This window comes from Amphiprion ocellaris, chromosome 24 (genome assembly GCF_022539595.1).
Source record: "Amphiprion ocellaris isolate individual 3 ecotype Okinawa chromosome 24, ASM2253959v1, whole genome shotgun sequence".
NCBI classification, from domain to species: Eukaryota; Metazoa; Chordata; class Actinopteri; family Pomacentridae; genus Amphiprion; species Amphiprion ocellaris.
In genome coordinates, this window is record NC_072789.1 from 16780181 (window position 1) to 16797566 (window position 17386).

Here is a 17386-nt window from a genome sequence, read left to right on the forward strand (position 1 = left end):
CCTGAGAGCCATTGTAGCCAAACTCCCATATAAACTGAGAGAAATGTGGAGAGTTTCTGCCTTTGACATCCAAGGGATGAGCGGAAGAAGGGCAAAGTTTCATGACCTTGTCAGATTTGTCAACAGACAAGCTAAGATAGCATTAGAGCCACTGTTTGGTGACATTAAAGAATCTGATGACAGGAGAAAGGCCTACTTCAATGTTAGAACAACTGGAGCATCTAGACCAAAAGGAAGCACATTTGCCACAAGTGCAGCACCTATTGTAAAGGAAAGATCACCTGAAAATAATGCCTTCCAGAAGTCATGTATGTACTGTGAGAAAAAACATACACTGGCTGAATGCTACAAAATCAGAAAACTGCCTTATAAGGAAAGGCTAGAATTCCTTAAAGGAAAAGGACTGTGCTTTGCGTGCTTAACACATGGGCACCTGAGTAAACAGTGTAAAAGGAGAATGGTTTGTGACTACTGCTCAAAGAGACACCCAAATATGCTCCATGTCACAAGAGAAGAGGATGAAACTGCTGAGAACACTCAGGAACATGCAACTGAAAACGCCACTTTAAGTGAACCAGCATTTGTTTCAAGTGGAACATGTGGTGCTACCGGGGCCGGTAACAACACCTGTGCCTTGTCAATCATACCTGTTTACATCAAGGTAAAGAAAAGTAATAAGACAATTGAGACTTATGCATTTATGGACAATGGTAGTCAAGCCACATTCTGTTCTGAGAAGTTAATGAGACAGCTTGGCATAGAGGGCAAGAAAACTCAGATCCTTCTCCGCACAATGGGCCAGGAGAAGTTAGAATCAAGTTACCTTGTTACAGGTTTGGAAGTCTGTGGTGTGAACGAGAATGTTTACATTGACCTGCCCGAAACATACACTCACATGGACATTCCGGTGTCAAGGGAGAGTATTCCTGTGCAAAGGGATTTGGAAAAGTGGCCTCATCTGCATGGTATCCATTTGCCACAAATAGATGCAGATGTTGGACTTCTAATAGGATCCAATGCTCACAAAGCTATGGAACCGTGGGATGTTGTCCACAGTCATGACGACGGTCCATATGCAGTTCAAACAGTCCTAGGCTGGGTCATCAACGGTCCTATTCACAAAGACAACACTTTCTCTTTGGAAAACAAAACAAGTGTGTCAGTGAATCGCATTTCCATTGCTGATGTGGAAACTTTGCTGCTGCAACAGATTAACCATGATTTTCCAGAGAAGGCCTGTGAAGAAAAGCAGGAAATGTCCCGAGAAGATGTTCAATTCATGGACTCTGTTGCTAAATCTGTCAAAAGAGTCGAAGGACACTACAGCATAAGTCTTCCTCTTAGAAACAGATCTGTCAAGATGCCTAATAACCGTAACTTAGTTGTTCAGAGAGCAGAAAACCTGAAAAGGAAACTCCTCAAAAACAAAGAGCTGCACAATGAATACCAAGTCTTCATGTCTGACCTACTGAGCAAAGGCTATGCAGTTCAAGTGCCACTCGAACAACTTGAGACAGACAATGGAAGAGTTTGGTACATACCCCACCATGGAGTGTATCATCCCCAGAAGAAAAAGCTTCGTGTAGTGTTTGATTGTGCATCATCGTATCAAGGCAAGTCATTGAATGGAGAGCTCTTACAAGGACCAGATCTAGCAAATTCACTAGTTGGAGTGTTGACACGATTCAGACATGAACATGTTGCTTTAATGTCAGACATTGAGGCTATGTATCATCAGGTTAAAGTACCACCAGAAGACACTGATCTACTACGTTTTTTGTGGTGGCCTGATGGAAACTTAAATGAACCCCTGGTAGAGTACAAGATGACTGTGCACCTATTTGGTGCAACATCCTCACCCAGCTGTGCCAACTTTGCCTTAAAAGGGACAGCTGAGGATGCTAAGGGCAAAATGACACCTGCTGCAGTAAATGCAGTGCTTCATAATTTTTATGTAGATGATTGCCTTCTTTCAGTGTCCAATGAGAAACAGGCTTGTATGATGGTTGAAGAACTAACATCATTGTGTGAAAGTGGAGGATTCCACTTAACCAAATGGGTGAGCAACAGCAGAGTTGTCCTTACCTCGATCCCTGAGTCAGAAAGAGCAAAAGAGATCAAAGATTTAGATCTCTGTCACGATGCACTACCTGATGAAAGAGTCCTTGGAGTAAACTGGTGTATTGAATCAGACTCATTCAAGGTCAGAATTAACGCAAAACATATGTCACAGACAAGACGAGGCATCCTCTCATTTGTGAGTTCAATATATGACCCTCTGGGGTTCTTGTCTCCAGTCATCCTCCCAGCCAAGATGATAATGCAAGAACTTTGTGGTAGAAAACTGGTTTGGGATGAAGATATTCCCTATGAGTTGGCTCGCAAGGCATTGTCATGGCTTTCTGATTTCATGAAGTTGCATGGCTTCACAGTGAACAGGTGCTTGAAACCAGTCGGTTTTGGAGTCATCATGTCTGCACAATTGCACCATTTCGCAGATGCAAGTGAGAAGGGTTATGGTGTGGTCACCTACCTTCGTGCCATTAATGAAAAGAGTGAAATCCACTGTTCATTCCTCATAGGAAAATCGAGAGTATCCCCTTTGAAGCAGACAACCATCCCGAGACTGGAATTAACAGCAGCAGCTGTTGCTGTAAAAATGAACAAACTCCTGAACAAAGAACTACAACTGCCACTGGAAGAATCTGTATTCTGGACAGACAGTACAACTGTCTTAAGGTATATTGCCAGTGAGAATATCAGATTCAAAACATTTGTCGCTAACAGAGTGTCACTCATCAGAGACAACTCTCAGCCAAGTCAGTGGAAGTATGTGAACTCTGAGCTGAATCCTGCTGACTACGCATCCAGAGGAATGAATGCAGACACATTTATTAAATGTCAATACTGGATCAACGGGCCAGACTTTCTGACAAAGGACAAGGAATATTGGCCAACTTCACCAAATATGCCAAAGGAAATGCAGCAAGATGTGGAAGTTAAGACTGCTGTAAATGTAAATGCTGCTGATGTGCACATGGATCCACTTACCAAGCTCATCCATCACTACTCAGGGTGGCACAGTTTGGCTAAGGCAGTGTCCTGGATGTTGAGGTTCAGACAGCTGCTCCAGAAGCTGAGTGAACAACGCAACACTCTGTTGTCACAAGTCAGTCCTAATCAGAGTTATGAGAAAAATGAAGTGTCAAAGCAAATGCAAAGCTTTAGAACAACCATGAAAGGGACTTTGTTGACTACTGCAGACATTGTACAGGCAGAAGGGGAGATCATTAGGTTTTGCCAGCATCAGTGCTTCAGTGATGAGATTGAAACTCTTCAGAAAGGTCACAAGCTTAAAGGGTCAAGTCGCATTGTTAAACTTGATCCTGTTGTTAAGGAAGGTATTTTGAGAGTTGGCGGAAGGTTGCATCAATCAGCCTTACCAGCAGATGTTAAGCATCCAGTGATACTTCCTAAAGACCATCATGTCTCTACTTTAATCCTTAGACACATTCATGAGAAAACTGGACATAGTGGGAGAAACTTTATCCTTTCCAAACTGAGAGAGAGATTCTGGATTCTGAAGGCAGATTCTGCTCTAAGAAAATTACTGTCAAAGTGTGTAACATGCAGAAAGATCTCAACTAAACCAGAAGAACAAAGAATGGCGGACTTGCCAAGGGATCGCCTGATTCCAGATCAGCCCCCATTCACCAATGTGGGGATTGACTATTTCAGGCCCTTTGAGGTAAAATGTGGGCGGAGTCGAGTCAAAAGATATGGCGTTTTGTTTACATGTCTCACTGTTAGAGCAATCCACCTGGAAGTTGCCCATTCGCTTGAGACTGATGCATGTATAAATGCATTTAGAAGATTCATAGCTAGAAGAGGTCAGGTGTCTGTTATGCGATCAGACAATGGAACGAATCTAGTGGGATCAGAGAAAGAAATGCGTCAAGCAATCAAATGTTGGAATCTTTCTAAGATTTCAGAGGCGCTGTTGCAGAAAGGTGTTACCTGGATATTCAATCCACCAGCGGGATCTCATTTTGGTGGTGTCTGGGAAAGACAGATACGATCTGTGAGGAAAATACTTCACCAGATCCTGAAGCAGCAGACTCTTGATGATGAACGCCTTCAGACATTGTTATGTGAAGTGGAGTCTATTATTAATGATAGACCGATAACCAGAGTGTCTAATGACCCAAATGACATTGAAGCACTCACACCTAACCATCTACTCCTGTTGAAAAGACAACCAGTTCTGCCACTTGGTGTGTTCAACAAAGAGGACTTGTATTCTAGGAGAAGATGGAGGCAGGTGCAGTATTTGGCAGACATGTTTTGGAAGCGTTGGACTAAGGAGTATTTACCACTTCTGCAAGAGAGACAGAAGTGGCTAAGGACAAAGAGAAACTTGAAACCTGGAGATGTCGTCCTTATAGTTGATGACAAGGCACCAAGAAGTTCTTGGTGTATGGGAAAAGTCGAAAGGACAGTACCTGATTCCAAAGGACTTGTCAGACGAGTATTCATCAAAACTAGGAGCAGTGTATTAGAAAGACCAGTTGATAAGTTGTCTCTATTGCTTGAAATGGATGAATAATATGAATATTCATGAGCAATGTGTCTTTGTACTAAGGTCACAATTTGAGTGAGTATATTGTTATTAAGATAGAATGTATGTGAAATTTGTGTTGCATTTCAGGAGTAAGTTTGTTTAGTGAGAGTCATTTGATTGTGATTTACTGCAAGACGCTTTTGTTTGATTTATAATTGTTATGTTATAGCAATAACAATTAGGGGCCGGAATGTAAGCGCCATTTTTGCAGTCCTGTTATAATTTAAGAAATTATCATCTTCGGTGCTGAAATGCAGATTTTTGTAAATTGAGATGGTTGAAGTGTTCGACTTAATTATTATCCTGTTAGGCTTCCGTAGGCTTGTAAATGCAGCCACGAAGAAGAATGTGGCCGGAAGTTGTTATGTTTTTGTTTTTCAGTATACGAGGGGGAGCGGAGCAACACGGTAGTTTTACCGTTGTCATTATCATGTCATCATTATCTTGGTTCTTATGATGATGTTGCTTAATAAACGCGTAAAACGATATCTCGCCTCTCGCTCATGAAGTGGTTATGGAAACAAGAAAGAAGAGAAGTAAGGAAAGAACTACAGAACTTAAGATAACCACTACAAGTACCAAGAAAGTAGAATTCACAGCATGATTCATTTATGGAATAAAATGGAATGTGTGAACAAGCAGCAACTTCTGTGACTGAAAACTGAAGCCAAAGCTGCAGTTCCTCTAAGTGTGAAAGGTTAAAGTGAACATGTTCAGTCAATATATAAATAAATAAAAGATCTTCTGTCATGTATTATTTCATTACTATTCTGGATGTTTTAGGTTTTTGCTGTGGAATCATTTCAGTATCAAAATCACTAGTTCCATCCAGTTTACAGCTCAACACTGCTTCTGAAAACATCTCCAGTGTTGGAGAGAGTGCAGCCAAACAGTGCAGCTGCTAAAAGCACAATGAAGTGAAAGGTGCTAAAATGCTCCATAAAGCTGAGGGGAAGCACAGAGTCGATAACAAGGCCCTTCCAGTTCATCACTATGACCCCTTTCACTTATACAGTGTCTGGAAAAAGTTTTCACAACACTTGGAAGTTTTCCCTGTTTTTTGTTTTTTTTAGTTGTTCTTCAATGTTCAGTCACAGTTAATTTAGGTTTTTTGTTTTTTTTTTTTGAGAATTTACAAAAAGAAGATGTTTGTGTCAAAATGATGACTTACCAAATTACCTAACCAGCCTGAAAATATGAATGGTGAAACTGTGCCTTCATTTGTCTTTGCAAAACTGTTCAAACTCATCAGGTTACACTTGGGTTGTGGATGAACAGCTCTTTTTAAAGCCAGCCACAAATTCTCAGCTGAACTGAGTTGACTTCAGAGTCTCCTACATGCCTTCTGGAGAACTCTAGTCCAGATTTAATATGAGTTTATTAACGGTGTCTTTCTCTTTGTCTCTCACAAAGCTGTGACTGGTGAAGAACAGACGACACTTGTATGAACCTTCTCTCAGAGTTTCTTGGAGAGTTCTTTAGTCTTCATAATAATGGAGTTCTATCCAGGAGGACTGATTCAGTGACTGGACTTTCCAGATACAGGAGTCTTAATATGACGATCACTGAGACACATTCACTGACCTCAGAAGATCTACATTTAACTAACTGTGGAGCTTCTAGCACCAACTGACGACTGCTGAATTAGCGTCACTTTAAATGGAGTTAATACTTATGCAATCCCTTATTTTACATTTTAAATTACCTTTTCTTTGGAGAAATCTGTTTTCATTTTGACATAAGAGTCTTTTTTTGTAAATTCCAGTCAAAAAAAGGACAACTAAATTGACCTTGATTCAATGTCAAAAAGCAATAGAGTGAGAGGAGGGTTAATCCTTTTTTTTGGCTCTGTATATGAGGTTTAATATCAACATAATGATTACAGCAGCTCTAAGCAGCCCAGAAACAAACTGGGACATCAGCACTGACTGCAGCATTTATCATTGTACTAGCAGGGCCGCTCAGTGGGCAGCTGTAACTGAATATTCATGAACGATGCCGGTCATTTATCTATTTTCAATAAAATTTTGGCCAAGTACTGTTGGACCTTTACCCCATTCCTTGCCAATGTTCAGCCCAAGATTAATGATTAACCAGAGAAATGTTTAATAACCTCGTACCTTCATAATGTCCATCACAGCCCGACAGGCCTCGTCTTGATCTCGGGCCACAATGACTCCCTTCCCCACTGCCAGACCGCTGGCCTTCACCACCAGAGCTGGGAAGTCGGCCCTGATGAACCCAAAATAAAGAAATAAACTCCAATATTTGCAGGAAGAACAAGCATCTTTTCACAGACAAACACATCTGGAGCAGATGCTGCAATGCTGGTACAGAGCATGAAATGTTTCTTTTGTGGACCGTTTAACATTGGCAGTGCAGACTGGTGTTTGGGAATGGGTTTGGGATCCATATGGATGAAGGCTGTCAGAATATGGCAGCTGCCGTTCTGCCCAAAAATGACTTTCAGCGAGTACAAAGAACTTTCTCTGTCAGGCCTGCAAAAGTTCTGGCTGTTTATGTTGGATCTGTGTCTTTCAGGGTGCTCTCATAGGAGAAGCAGTTCTTACATCTTAGATCATTAACTCATGAAACCATCTGAGAAACAAAACTTCAGTGAAGATTTCAGTTCTGGGTGTTTAATGGCTCTGAATACAAAAGTTTCTACAAAAAGTGAGCAGGACAACAGTGTTAAACTCTGACTCTACTGAAGTGTGTCTGTTGGAGTTACTTTGCCTTTATCTACTGTACTGGATGTAGCTGCAGGCCTGAAGGAAGCGTAGCGAGCCGTGGGGATGCCGTGACGCTCCATGAAGGCCTTGGAAAAACTCTTACTGGCCTCCAGCTGAGCTGCTTTGGCTGAAGAACCAAAACACGGAACTCCAGCAGCCGTCAGGTCGTCCACAATACCTGGAAGAAATGGTGCACGTGAGCGAAAAATAAGATGTACGAGGCAGGAAAAGGATGGAGACACTCATCTGCTGCCAGTGGAACCTCAGGTCCAACCACAACCAGCCCCACATGGTGATCCTTACAGAACTGAGCCAGGATGCTGTGGTTACTCAACGAAACCTCTGCAGGGACACAATCACTCAGGAAACACTCTTCAGCTCTAATCGCCACGATAAAAGTTTGACTTACAGTTACACTTATGGTTTATTCTCGCTGGAAATGACCTAAATAAAAATATAAACCATACAAGTTGTTAAAATTCACCATTAATATCTCAAACACAGCATTATTGTCTTTAGTCATTTATTTATGTCATTTCCAGTCAGAGGAAATGGCTGGCCAAATAAAAATTCACCAGCAGTTAAAATCTGGCATTGGTATGAATAATTATGAGCTCAGAGTTATTAAGAAATATAAAAATAAAAATCAATAATTACTACTACAAGGAATAAGTTAGTCCACTTAGTTTCTTAGTGAAAACAGATAATTAAAACAGATAAACACACATTGTACAGAAAAAACAGGCTTTGCTTTAACACCATAATATTTTGCGAAAGGCTCCACATACGAATGTTTGAAGAATTTCTAATTATTAATAGAATGACTGTCCAAAAACACAGACATTAGTTCCAAATTATCTCATGGACTTTACTCACTCACACTCCTATGTGGTTATTTGTTTATACAAACCAAGAAGAAAAAATATGTTATAAATACTATGCTCAAAAATTACCTTCTGTTTTTTATTCTGCCAAGGAACACGCGGAGTTATGTGACGACCGGTGTATGTTTGTCCGTCTGTTCGTCTGTCTGTTAGCAACATTACTCAAAAATGGATGAACAGATTTGGATGAAACTTTCAGGGAAGGTCAGAAATGAAACAAGGACCAACTGACTTGATTTTGGGCGCGATGCGATACATAGTCTGGATCCAAGGAGTTGGTAAAAATTTTTCTATCATTGCAAGATAGCGGCATGATTGCGATCCGACTACAAATCGACCGCTGCAGACTTATCCGTTGGAAATCATACGACTGAGCAGCCTTGGTGGAGTACTGTGCTCTCTGAGTGCTTTTCTGACATTTCTCTCAAAATCCTTTCAAGAAGCCAGCCAACACTTCAATAACATTTTGAAGTGTTCTTTGCCTAATTGTTGAGTCCCTGCAGCTATAAATATGTGTCTTTCTTCCAACATAATGTTATTTAAGTGTTTCCCTTCTACTCTCAGGAATAAATAACTTAATTCATGCAAGAACTGGTTACTCACTGTAATTACTGTATGTATTTTCCACTACACTACCACTAAATTTCTTCTATTTTATATTTTATTTAATACTATATTAATGTTGATACATTCTTGCTTCTTTTTTATTCTTTAAACTGTTTTTGCAATGCAACAGTTGGAGCAGTGCTCTCACTGTCATGCAATGACAATAAAGGCTTTGGTTAGATTTTTTCGGATTTTTGATAACATCATCACTTAAATCCCCAACATTACAGTTCCAGGACAACTGTAAAAATTAAGTAGCAAACAGATACGCATTTTTAAACTTTTATACAAAATGTTGACAAAATCTGCACAAGCTACACTGTTGACATCAAATGTGTTAATATAAATGCACATTTGTCTCACAAGCCCTCTTATTTTCAATGAACCGCTCTGATTTGTGGTTTTCCTAGTCTTCAACAGCTTAAAAAAAATAAAAAATCTCAAGTCCTTTGAGTGCTGGTGAGACATAAAATAAATCTGAAAATATGAACTTGGGCTCCCAAATGATCGGATGTATAATTTTTCTAATTAAAACAGCAATAAAAGAGTCTAATAAGGAGCCTTTCTACATTGTTGTGTTACCAGAGTTGCTGATCTTGCCACAGCTGGCCGTGCCGGCGTTTCCCGGAGCCACCAGAACCTGCTGAACCTGCGGCGACTGAGCCAGTTTCCAGGCCAGAGCATGTTCCCGTCCACCGCCACCGACCACCAGCACCCGCTCTGCCATGACACCTGAACGAGGAAAAAATACCTGAAACCAGCCACACACAGCAGCCAGCGCTTCCAGCTCGCCTTTTATCATCCGTGGACCTTAATTGCATGCAAAGACTGACCTATAAGTGAGCTGGGAGGAAGCGCTGACCTTTTCTCAGGCCTGGGGTCTTATATTATCTAACAAGGATCCAATCAGCTAGAACAAAAACACGAGTCAACAATTACATCCATCGTCACCAGCAGCTCATTTGCACTGAAAAACAAAACCATTACCGGGACTGACATACAGTAAACTGCACAGCTTCAGCCTCCCTGCTTGCATACGAGGAGATCACGTTTGTTTCTTTTGCAGTTTAATTCATTATTTGCATGTGTAACATCAAAAATATGCACATTTTAGAGCTGCAAAGAATCCTGTTAAGACCTTTGCTGTTTTTCTAATGATTTTTGCTACTATCTTAAGTGGTGGTGAGTTAAATGCAGTGTAGGATTTAAAGCTGCACCAGATTCATCCTCATCAGCTGACCTATTAATAGCTAGTTTATTATTATTGTTATTATTGTTTACAGATCTTGGTATCATTCATTATTTTCATTCATTATTATCTTCTAGTGATCTTGTGTTTAATTATCCAGTTATTTGGGGGTTTTGCAGACTTTGTCTCTTTTTTTTCTGGTTTATTGTGTTGATGGAGTGTGTAAGTGACATATGAAAGTACAATCAACCTTGGTGATGACCTCCAGAGTCCAGCATACTGTGGTGTCGGGGCAGTTCTTTTGATATCTATATATTATTGCCCCTTTGCTGTGACTAACAGTTTGCCTCTTCTCTCTGGACAGGAGCTGTTGGGCCAGTGTGGCTAGTGGCTGACTGATCCCCTGTGGTGGTGGTCCCTTCACTTCCTGTACAGTAGAGCACTTGGGTGTTTTGTTTTCTTCATGTGTGGTGTGTAGCATCAGGATTCTTGTCCTCCCCCTTCAGTTAGTCATCTCTGCCTGCTAAACCCTCGGCTCTGTGTCTAGTGTCTATATTCTGCTAGTAAACTGAACTAAGCCTTAAAGGGACCCTGGAGGATTGTGCAATATTGTGCCACTGACTAATGACTATTGATTGGCATCACCACTAAGAGATTTTAATTGAAAGATTGTACATTTTAACTGTTTAATAAATTCTATTTTGTAAACTTTACTTTGGAATCACGTCAGTCTCAGGTGTTCTTACCTGTGTGACCTTTTTGTTGGTGTTAGAACGATGGTTCCCTCTAATAGAATCCCTGGGGGTGAAATTCCACTTGGTGGCGCTGTTGGACACTTGTTCCATGTTTCTACCATGCAACAACTCCCACCTTGCTTCTTTATCAGGTGTATTTTACTCCATACTGAACTCTCTTCAGGTTTTATATATGCAGTGACATCATTCTTAATTAACATGAGCAATGACCTCATGTTCTCCCTCCTCCTCCACCTCATCGATCATAAGACGTCTCTGTGTTTTTGAGGAACTAAAACTATGTGTTTAGGACGGTCTAAGCAGTCCATCCAATCTCTCCTAACTGCAACTCAGAGCAGGTCTCTGATCAGGAAATGGAGAAGCTGATGTCAGCATCTATCACTGACATCCCATTGTGCAATCTTTTGAACAATGTGCACAGACTTACAAAAATCCCCAAAGTCTGTTTGGAGTTTAACAACATTTACAGTGAACATTTAACTCTAGTTCACTTTAGCTCTTGACTTCTTATACCCCAGTTTCTTATGGAAATTAAATCCCTTAAAACATCAAAATCCTTAAAAGCATTTCATTTTTATAAAGCATCAGTTTCAGATAATAATCAAAAACATCACCTTTCAGTGAGATACGCTTGTGATTCAGTTGCCTTTAAACAAAGATTATAAAAATAAGAACCACATCCATCACCCTTCAGTGAGTTACTCTTTTGATTTAGTTACTTTTAAACAAAGATTATAAAAATAAGTATTGAAGTTAGTTTAATCACATTCATTGGGTTTTAGCATAACTTGGTTATAAATCTCAGGTTATCATATCACAGTGTGTTTCCTCATTTAGCTGTTATTCTGCCAGAGTCTCACCCTGATGGCTGATTCTGGGATCTCATATCTCCATGATGCTGAACACTGGAAACGTTGTTTATCCGTAATTCCACTAACTTGACTGAACGTTGGCTGCAGTTCCTGTTATTTAAACATCAATATGATGTATAAATGCAGATGGACTTCATATATTTCACTATGCAGACATTTTTATTCATGTCCAGTATATTTTATAGACATAAACATATTTGATAGAAATATTAGAAATAGATTTTTGTTTCCTCATAATAATTGAGTTAATGCCATTAAATGTTCATCAGTGATTCATCTTTAGTGTGAAACCTTTACTTTGCAGCTATATTTTAAAAAATGTTGCTCATTTTAAGGGAAGATATTAAAGGACAGTTTTCTTAGTTCAATGAATTAAAGGTTTAATTGATTAAAATGTGTTCATTTCCATATTAAATGTCTGGATTTAATGAATACAGTTGTATTTTATATTATTGTGAATTCTTATTCAGATAAAACACCAGATGATGGATCAGTTCATTCAACATTACACACTCAGTATTGATTTAATGAGTATTTTCTTTCATTTCACGTGTCTGTATTTAGAATGACTCGTATTAAAACATGATTCCAGTGAAACAGCTTTGAAAGAAGTCAAAAGTCTCACTGTTTTCCTGTTCAGTCCCTTCAAATTAAAGCTCCACAGTCTGAGTGTTGACCTCATCAGACTGGAAATGAGCCTATTTGAGGATTCTTTAGGATACAAAGCTGCTTTTTACAGCTTTTTACACAAATCTCTCTCAGAGATTTCCTCTGCTGTTTCTATTTCTATCTTTTCTGCTTGTTTTCTTGTCAGATAAAGTTGAGTGCAGAAAGACTCACTGGGTTCTTTTCTCCCTCAAATGTTTGACAGTGTTAGTGTGCTTGTTGTAAATGTTCCACATGAATCCATGTTTCCTTCTTTAATGGTCCTCATGATGCTGGGACTAAAGATGTGCTCTACATGGATCATCTGCTTTTAAAATGATGCAGCAGCAGCAAACATCTCAACTAAAAGTCCCTCAGAGAGAATCTTCAACTAGTTCATGGAGCCAACCTCACTTTAAAAGCAGCATCAGCAGCGTCTGTTTCAGCCTCACATGAAAACTTGCAGCTTTTTCATTCTCATTTGATCTCAACTCCAACATGAAGGAGTGCAGAGACGACACAGAACAAACCTGCATCACTTTGGATTTGGCTTCTAAAGCAGCAGAAATGACTCAGCTCTTCTGGGATTCTTGTCACATTTGATGCTTTCAAACTATCTGCCAGTTGCTTCATGGACTGATTGAGCTCAACTGATCCTGGATCTGAATGTAAAGCCAACAAAGCAGCATCAGCTGATCCACCTCCACTTCCTCACATCCAGCCTCCACTGCTGCTCAACATGGGACTCTCAGAAAACTAGTAAAATCCCTTGTTGTTCCTGGAATGTTTGCTAGAAGTCAGCAGGGTGGGGCCTGGCTAGTTCCTGGATGGGAGAACCTGGGAATAGCAGATAGATGCTGGAAGCTTTTATCTGTCCAACCTGCAGAGGACGCTGCTGCTGCTTGACTGGAAACAGCCTGAAGAATCAGAGGAGGAATTATTCTGAAGATATGGAGAGAAAACACACAAGTAAACAGTGAAGCAGCTACAATCAGTGATTTTAGACACTGTTGGCTGATTTCATCTAGAAGATATCAGATAAAGGGAGGAAAACGTTCAATATTTCACATTAAAACAGCATGAAAGTGAATTAGTGAGGCGTAAGGACATTAAATGATCCTTAAAAACAGAATTTACAAAGTGATGTTGTGGGTCTAGAGGCTCAAAGTGTGACATTTACCAAACTGTGTGTAATTATGAGAGTCAGATCTATGAATGAAGCAATGAAATGGGAAAGAATTTGTGAAATTCTTCAAAGTTTCATTGGATTCATCTCATCTGAAGGACATTTTCATGAATGTGGAAAAACGACAGGAAGTGGTTTAAAGCAAAGACCCAGAAAAACTCATAAAGTGTGATAAAATCCAAGAAGAGACTAAAGGAGAGCAGAACACTAAACTATTGAGCTTCCACATTGAAATGAGGAGTGGATTAAAGTCCACAGCAGCAGACAAAGAAGAAGATGAAGCCAGAGAAGGTTTGGATTCCTCAGGTGACATGTAGAGTGTAGATTCCCTCTCTGACTGTAGTTCCTGGAAAACAGCTTCTCAGGACATTTAGTGTTGAAATGGACTCATCAGTTCTGGGATTGATTCTTCTTTATTCTTCCTTCTGGACATTGTCCTAAAAGCTTCATATTTAGAGAATTAGAAAGAAATGGAAAATGTTCCCAAACTCACATTTTCACAGAGTCACGTTTTAATCACCACAAACTGATGCATCGGGTAGAAATCAGTTTCCTGCTTCGTTGCCCTGACAACAGTGACGTCACGCCACTTCCTGTTCCTCAAATTAGTTCTGCTTTAACCGTCTTCATGTCGCAGCTTCTTTTCTCCGTCTGAATGTGAGTAAAAGACACTTTAAACTGTTTTTTCTCTTTTATATATCTATAGAACATAAAACTGATTGAATCATTTGTTGTATTTTAACTCGCAAACAACATTGTTGTCACACAATTAAAATGTGAAATGAATCTTTTTTTTCCTTTAAAACCAAATCTTCAGACATGTTGTTCCCAACCAGCAGCAGTTATCAAACTGATGCTGAAATCAATGTGTTTTATCAGTAAATATCATTTGTATTTGTTCTCAGTTCTAAACATGAGTTGTTCTTATCAGCAGAACTTCAGTGCAACAGTTGTAGGATGGAAATGCTTTGAACATTTGATTTTTCAACAACACACGTAGAACTAGAACATATTGTGGACCAAACAGTGGTGGGAAAAAAGTTTTGGGACTCCCCATGCATTTGTGAAATACTGCATTAAGAATCCCTCTGAGGTCTTCAAGTGTAATTTCTTTTAGTTCAGTCACAGCCAGAATACTAAACACATCCTAAAAAAGACATTAAAAACTGAAACTGATTGGTTTCATAAAAATACAGAAGAAATGTTGAGTTTTGGGTCATTTTGGTTCCAATGATCCACTAGAAGATTCTGTGGTCAGATGAGTCCAAAGTTGGTCCAAAATAGCTCAAAACTACATCAAAGCGAGTTTAAGAAGTTCCAAAATAATTTAAATTTGTCCAAAATGACTTTAAACTGTCTGAACGTGATCTGGAATTAGTTTGAAATTCATCTAAAATGACTCAAAATTATTCAAGATTTGTTTAAAATAGTTCAGAATTAGTTAAAACTAGTTAAAATGTGTCAAAAAATACTTAACACTTGTCTAAAAATGATTCGAACTGTTCAAATTGACTTAAAATTCATTCAAAAAGACATAAATGGTCAAAAAAAATGACTACAAATCTGAAGAAAATGACTAGAAATTCATCTAAAATATCTCAAAATTTGTCCAAAATGACTTAAATTTGTCCATGTTTGTGGATATTTGTCAAAAAAAATACTTTGAATTGTCTGAACGTGATCTGGAGTGAGGGCTGCACAGTGGCGTAGTGGTTAGCACTTTCGCCTTGCAGCTAGAAGATCCCTGGTTCGCGTCCCGGCTTTCCCGGGATCTTTCTGCATGGAGTTTGCATGTTCTCCCTGTGCATGCGTGGGTTTTCTCCAGGTACTCCGGCTTCCTCCCACAGTCCAAAAATATGCTGAGGTTAATTGATTATTCTAAATTGCCCGTAGGTGTGAATGTGAGAGTGCTTGTTTGTCTCTGTATGTAGCCCTGTGACAGACTGGTGACCTGTCCAGGGTGTCCCCTGCCTTCGCCTGAGTCAGCTGGGATAGACTCCAGCCCCCCATGACCCTAATGAGGATTAAGCGGTGTATAGATAATGGATGGATGGATGGATGATCTGGAGTGAATCAGAAATTGCCTAAAATGACTCAGAATTTGTCCAAAAATGACTTCAAACTATCTGAACGTGATCTGGAATTAGTTTGAAATTTGTCCAAAATTATTCAAGATTTGTTTAAAATAGCTCAGAATTCGCAAAAACTAGTTTAAAATATGTCAAACAATTCTTAAAGTTTGCCCAAAAGTACTTCAAACTTGTGCAAAAATTGTTCAAATTTACTTCAAATTCATCTAAAAAGAGTTAAAATGGTCAAAAAATGATGACAAATCTGAATAAAATGACTAGAAATCCATCTAAACTATCTCAAAAAGTAGATCTGCCCCTGTTTCTAGCTGCTGTTAGTTTAGTTCCAGCAGAAATGTGGCTCCACAGCTCCATCTTCGCTCCTTCATGGGACTAAAAAGTTGTTTTAAGTCGTCGTTAAAGACCACAAACTGCCACATTTAGCTAATGGAGGCTGCTGCTAAACAAACAGCTACCGTGTCCATCTGTGGGATGCTGCTGCTGACCTTCCTCCAGTCCACTGCTTCCAGCTGCTCATTTCCACCAATCTACTCTGTATCACCTTCACTATACCTGATATGTTCATCTACATACTGGTTGAATTTTACTACCAGCTATATATGTAGTATATTTAATGCCAGAGCCGTACATTATAACAGTAAACTATGAATCAGTTTTAGTGTTAGCTTGTACTTTGTATGTATCATCTAGCTTATCATGCATGTATCCAGCTGTGTGTTATATGTTCCTTGTTCCCCCACCCCCCTCTTATTCTACCCCTCTACCTCCACCTTTCTACCTCTTCTGTCCCTCTCAACCCACCAGCCAGCAGGCAGATGGGTTCCCCCACATAAAGAGCCGGGTTCTGTTCAAGGTTTTTTTCCCTGTTAAAAGGGTGTTTTCCTGCCACTGTCACCTTGGTGCTTCTTATTAGCTGTCAATCACAACCTGTGATCTGATCTGTCCAGCAGAGGGGAAAAGATTTAAACTGAAATAAAGTTCACCTGATACACTTTGAAGAAAGCAAATGCTAGAAATGTTCAGATGTTTCTTAAATGTAGCATTAAATGAGAGTGAGAGCAGACATGTCTCTTTCTGCACTGTTGAGGGAAATGTGCATTAGTGTGATCTCTGCTGATGTTGGTTCTGTCCCAGTGATTCCATTCTAGGGAAAGTTAACTGTCAGGGATTTACAGCCTGATGGGAGTTTCTGCTTTCATGAACCACAGGGTTTGTAGAAGTTGTGTTGGATGTTGAGAGACATGAAAAAGGTTGAATGTTGAAATAATCCGTCACATGAAATGAGTGGGAATCAGCCTGTAAAATGTGCTCTTATTGTGAAACTCTGCCTGCTGCTTCCTCATAGGTGGAGTCCTGACTGGTTCCAGGAAACAGATCACGTGTCTGAGCGTCCATATCACAAGGATGGGTGTAAAGCTAACTGCTAGGCTAGCGCTCACAGTTAGCCTCCCTTATCAGTCTGAACGTGGCTGTCGAGCACACCAGCTCATGTGACTTTTTTTTTGTCAAACAGGTACGAGAATAGCTGTTACTATGTTACTTGTTTTGTTCTGTAATGTGTTGGATAAAACAGAGAAGTTTCTGGATGCTTTTATTTATTTTGCCATTAAAATATTTTATTTATTTGAGATTATTTTTCTAAATATTATATCTGCATTAATATTTGTTTTTCTTGATTTGATCAATATGTTGTATAATTGTTTCTTTTGTTAGATATTGGTTATTTTTTATATTTTTGTACATGTATATTTTTATATGGCCAGAAAGAGGAGATTCACCGCTGAGAGCCACCAGCTCATGTGTGAT